Source organism: Cynoglossus semilaevis, chromosome W, assembly GCF_000523025.1.
Source record: "Cynoglossus semilaevis isolate Cse_v1.0 chromosome W, Cse_v1.0, whole genome shotgun sequence".
NCBI lineage: Eukaryota > Metazoa > Chordata > Actinopteri > Pleuronectiformes > Cynoglossidae > Cynoglossus > Cynoglossus semilaevis.
The window spans coordinates 6,970,456-6,976,052 of record NC_024327.1 but is presented as its reverse complement, the minus strand read 5'-3'; the positions used below and the strand labels follow the sequence as shown (position 1 = coordinate 6,976,052).

The 5,597-nt window shown below is 41.8% G+C and overlaps 1 long non-coding RNA gene across 1 annotated transcript in view; it reads left to right on the top strand.

The window, feature by feature from the left end:
- Positions 1–5,597, top strand: part of LOC112486390 (uncharacterized) — a 27,689-nt gene that overhangs the window by 18,632 nt on the left and 3,460 nt on the right. The window contains exon 2 of the long non-coding RNA XR_003048824.1: positions 4,544–4,633. This is a non-coding gene — a long non-coding RNA (uncharacterized LOC112486390). The remainder of the gene's footprint in view (positions 1–4,543; positions 4,634–5,597) is intronic.

Below are 5,597 nucleotides of genomic sequence, written 5' to 3'. Positions count from 1 at the left end.
TTAGAATAACAGACCCACTGTGTGGAAATATTAGCAAGGACCGAAAACCACACAGCAACATGCGATATTTGCAGAGCTGAAATTCAAAGAGGTAACCTGTAAATGGTAAATGAAACACACGCTCGTCCTAGACGCGCTATACAAGGACAGAACGAGGCCTCTTTTTATTAATGCTCCAATTATTAATGTTTTCTAACTAAAAAAAGTCATATACTGCTGAACTACATGTTGATTGACCGTCAATGTAGCCAGCAATGAATTGAATAAGGGCAGATGAACACGTTGTTGTAAGATGTTTACTTTGCACTTAATAAAACGTTCAATTTCAAACCCATACAGTTACATATTTGTTTTAAGGATGGGATTTTTCCTGTTAACATGGTTTCCTGTATTTTTGACTTCCTTTTCTGACCTTATACTAACCACAAGGTGCCTTTTGGGAAATACACGCATGTAATAATAATATTAAAGCAATAGTATCGGAATAGTATTGTATCGGCTGATATCCAAATCCAAAATATCGGGATTGGATCAAAGGTAAAAAAATGCGGATCGGTGCATCCCTAGATAAAAGCCTCGCTGGGATAGGTTTAGTCACGCTGCAAAAGCAGCAAAACAAGAGAGCCATGTGGGAGTGTGACAGAGTGGATAGGGAGATGCAACCTAGTGGAGAGAGTCAGAGAAAAAGTAGGAGCCTCTGCTCATGCTTATTAGTGAGGTATTAGCTGTAGTTTCTTGTGGGGACTGTATCATACCCACACCCACACTATGCAAATATAGATAGGATCTGTTCATAACTACCATCACTGCTGTATACATTTGTTATGGTCGGCGGGAGAATGCAGGACTTTGTTGCTCTGAAAGCGTTTTTGTTCTGCTTATGAGCAGAAACGCACAAATGCGAGGACCGTGCAGAAATGTGTTTTACACAATCTTCTAGATAAGGTTAGAGAATATAGTCAGGTTCTTTTTTATCCAAGACCTGGATATTAGAAAACTAATGCTGCAGAGCTGAAGCCGGTGAGGCCCTATAATGACAATCTAGTGGGAACCAAAGCAGAACCAAAGCAATTCTAGCCTAATTAGTTGACCTGATTAGTATAGAGGCTGAATATAGTATAGAGAAGAACTATTCTACCCAGGCAAACTGCGTTTGTCTTTACAGGAATCAGTTTACAAAGCAGTGCTTAAACAAATTTTATTTCCAGAAAAGTTGGTAGTTTATTTGAAAAAGCAGTTTTGAGATTTGTGTCTGCTAAAAATTAACAAATATCTTCTTCTTCTTTTCCTTTCGGCTTGTCCCTTTTTTAAGGGGTTGCCACAGCGTATCATTGTTTTCCATTTCACCCTGTTCCCTGCATCTTCTACTCTGACTCCAACTATCTGCATATACTCCCTCACTGCATCCATAAATCTCCTTTGTCTCCTACCTGGTAGCTCCATCTCCAGCATTCTTCTACCAATGTATCCACTGTCCCTCCTCCACAGATGTCCAAACCATCTCAATCTGGCTTCTCTAGCTTTTTCTCCAAACCTTCCTGTCTGTGTTGTCCCTCTAATGACCTCATTCCTGATCCTGTCCATTCTTGTAACTCCTAAAGAGAATCTTAGCATCTTTAACTCTGCTACCTCCAGCTCCGCCTCCTGTCTTCCGCCTCTTGCTAGTGTCTCTAAACCATACATCATGGCTGGTCTCACCACTGTCCTGTAAACCTTTCCCTTCACCTTAGCTGACAATCTTCTATCCAGACTCCTGACACTTTTCTCCAGCTGTTCCATTCTGCCTGCACTCTTCACCTCTCTATTCTTCACCTCTCTTCCACAGTCTCCACTGTAGTGATGGGAAAACCTCTTTAACCTCTTTTTACTGATTTGACTCTTTGACTCTGGAACAATAAAATGAACGAGTCGTGAACGAATCTTGAACTAATAATTCAATTCGTTTTACAGCAGGTGGCGCTTTAGCCCTATTGTGGGCATTGTAAAGAAGGCTGCGGGTCTCCGATACTAAATACTGAAGGCAACATGGTTTGCTTCCGCTGACAAAGTCTACAAAGTACACAAAATGCCATAAGCAATTAAAACCATGCGAAAAGCTAAGAAATAAAAACACACCACAATGTGAAGATGAATGAGAGCAAAAGAGACCCGAGCTCTCTGTCACGTGACAAATGAAACGAATCTGCGAGAACGAAGCGAAAGATTAGTTCACAGAGAGTGATTCGTTCACAGCGAAAGATTAGTTCCCAGAGAGTGATTCGTTCATAGTGAAAGATTAGTTCACATTTGTTCGCAGTGAGTGATTAGTTCGCAGAGTGTGATTAGTTCGCAGTGAGTGATTTGTGAGTGATTCGTGAGTTCAATATGAACAAATCTTTCATATGACTCGGGAGTCATGAATCTTTCATATGACTCGGGAGTCATGAATCTTTCATATGACTCGGGAGTCACGAGCATATTTGATTTAGCCAAAGGTTTTACACCAAGGATGTCCTTCCTGACGCAACCCACACCATTTATCCGGGCTTGGGACCGGCACTATAGAAACAGTGGCTTGTGCACCTTAGTGGCTGGTTTCTAAAAATAAACAAATATGTATATGTAATATGTTGATGCCTGCAATGCCTCCCACTAGAGTGGGGACAAAGGCTAAGACTACATATGTCATATACTGTAAGTAAGAATTTGTCCTCTGCATGTAACCTATCCCACAGGAGCGTTGTCTGCTCTCAGCAAGCTAGGGAAGTAAAGTCATTTTTAGTACTTAGTCACCGCATCACAGAACCTGCTTTGACAGATACAAGACCTGAACTTGACGGCGTAGGTTACTTGAAGATGTTTCATCTCTCATCTAAGAGGCTTCTTCAGTTCAATGTCTTCAAGAAACCCACTCCATCCAGTTGCCCTCGTAAACTATTTTTGGATAAGATGACCTGGATGACTGAGAACCCACACACTCTGCCACGCGCTGCCCCAAACTAGTAGGGTTGCTGCTAACAGGTTGAGCAAGGAAGGGTTGTTTCTTCAAGCAAGAAGAGCAAAACATTTTTGTATCCGTCAGATATTAATATTGTCAAAAGATTGAAAAAGTCTGAAGACTTTTGGGTACGTTAAAGGTAACTAACGGAAACTGCTGCTGAGTGTGCATGACATTCAGGATTTCCATGTGATTAAAATTGCAAAACGCATAATGAAGAGATTCAGACAATGTTGACCGTGAACTGTTAGCCAAAAAAAGGGAAAAAAGAAGGGGGCAGGGGTTGCTGCAAGTGTCCCAGATTTGTTTTCCAAATCAGTAATGAGTTTTATTTGTACTACACAAAATGTGATTCAAAAATTGGCCTTTGTGATTTTGCCAAATACACTAAGTATAATACAGTGGTATTGTAGTAGTAATAGTGGTAATACATAAGTTTAAGTGTAAGGATAATAACAAACGACAGACTTTATTGTTTGGCTTTATTGGCGTTTTTTAAATGCAGGGAATCTGCTGAAAAGAAGAGACCTGAGCGACAGGACACAGCTCTGTGGATAAAGGATGCTCTCTGTGCTTCTTTCTAGTGCCATAACTTATTCACTCCTGTGCCGTAGCTATCTGTTATGGCTGAAGTAAATTAAGGCCATCAGTCTGCTGTGTGCTTGTAGGTGGTTGCCTCCATTTGTCTGTGTCCATTCAGTTGCAGAGAAACGGTGATGGACAGATTGTCCATATTTTGGAGCGTACTGTTTTTTCCTCGCACATCCATTTTTTCTCCTTCCAGCCATGATTGCCATGCATCATCACCATCAACATCAACATCATCATCCCTGTCTGCGGGTCTCTTCCTTTCTCCTTTACCTCTTTCCTTAACTTGTCCTTCCAACAAAGCAAACAGTAGGAGCTGGTTGACAAACATCTGGTTGTCACCTGTTGAAGAAAATAAGAAGAAGACGGTATTTTTCATTAGTGAATCTCTGCAAAGAAACAGTGCAACTCTTTTTATTTGAAATTCTTCTTTTCTGTGAGCATCACTCTCCACCCACCCCCCAACTCCCCTCTGCACCTCCATGTCACACTACAACAAACTTGCCTAATCAGCACATTGGGCCAAATTGAGCTCGCACCTCTCCTGTTGTCTCTGATATCTCACCTCTTTTGTCTCCTGCTCAGCTTGATGTTGATTTTGGAGGGCATTGTTAGCCAGTGCACTGTGATTGGAAGAGGGTGCCAGCGAGGGGGGCTGTGGTTGGCTGGGTTAGAGAGACTCATTTGCATAAAAGCGTAGCCCAGATTTGGAGCCACTCAGCAAGATCTGAGGTGAAGGGCCTGAGGGCCACGAGGTAATCATCCATGGCCTGTCATCCCACTGTGTTTGTGTGTGTGTATGTCTGTGGGTCTGACTGTATCCGTGTCTGACTGAACAGAAGACAGAGAGCATTGTGTCTGTGCCTCTTTGTGTTTGTTTGTGTTGCCTTTCGCAATCTGTATGCATCATTGTTGTGCTTCTACGTCTCACTCCTGCTCCTACTCACTGTGTTTTTGTCTTCTTCCTTTTTTGATCAGGAAGAGTTGTCCTGGCCAAGAGAACGATGGAGGCAGCCAATCCATCAGAATATAAATACATGGAAAACAGTATACCCATAGATTGGGACGGTGAGTTTGGACCGCAGCATCGTCGTAACACACTTCAGCACTAACACAAATAAAAGGCAGCATTAACAAAGAAACATCCAGCTGAGTGTACAACAGATTCATGGCTGCAGCTATCAGGGGCCTTGGCAAATCCATTGATTTTATTCTTCCTGTGAGATGGGGGTTTGGAAGAGTGTACTCATGTGTTTATCAGAGATGCTTTCTGCTGGTGTTATACAACCATAACCAAGAAATAGTGTTTCCATTTTTCTGGTTCTAGGTAAAAATATACAAGACAAATCACATGGAGTCATTCAGGTGGATCGGAGAGATCACTGTGTAATTATAATCATAAAATCAGTGCTGTTCTCCTACTTTCAGTAAAATAAAAAAACAATGACATCACTCCAGATTTGGTGCATTTCATTGAGAGTGAAGGCAATTGGGTCCTGAAAATGGTTAAACCTATAAAACAACACAATGTCCTTTTTCTTCATCCTGTTTGCACCACAGACTTTATATAAGAAATACTACAAACTGTTCCCTCTGTCTCAGACAGGCTTTATCCACCTTAAACCCTTCATCCTGCCTCACCCCAGCACTCATGCATTTTCATGAGGATGCAAATAAGAGAAAGATAAAAGAGGCCCAGAATCCCTGTGCTAGCTCTTTAAAGAGAAAAAAAAAATAGATGAGTGACACAGTCTTACTCACGAGCAGAACTGGGGACAAGATGTGTCGATGGAAGATCACAAGTGTGTGTGTGTATCTTTAAATTCAAAGATCAGAGCAGATCATTACTCTCTTTTCTGAGACGCTCTGTTTAGATTGAAGCAGTGTTAGTGTTCGCGGCTCATCAAGCTTGCATAATATAGTATTCCACACGTCATGTGGCCGTCGTGCTGAGCTAGTGCAATGCCCTGGAACTCGGTGGTGCCGCAGCCTTTTAAATCTGACTGCAGGTTTTGTTAGTGCAGTGTATGTT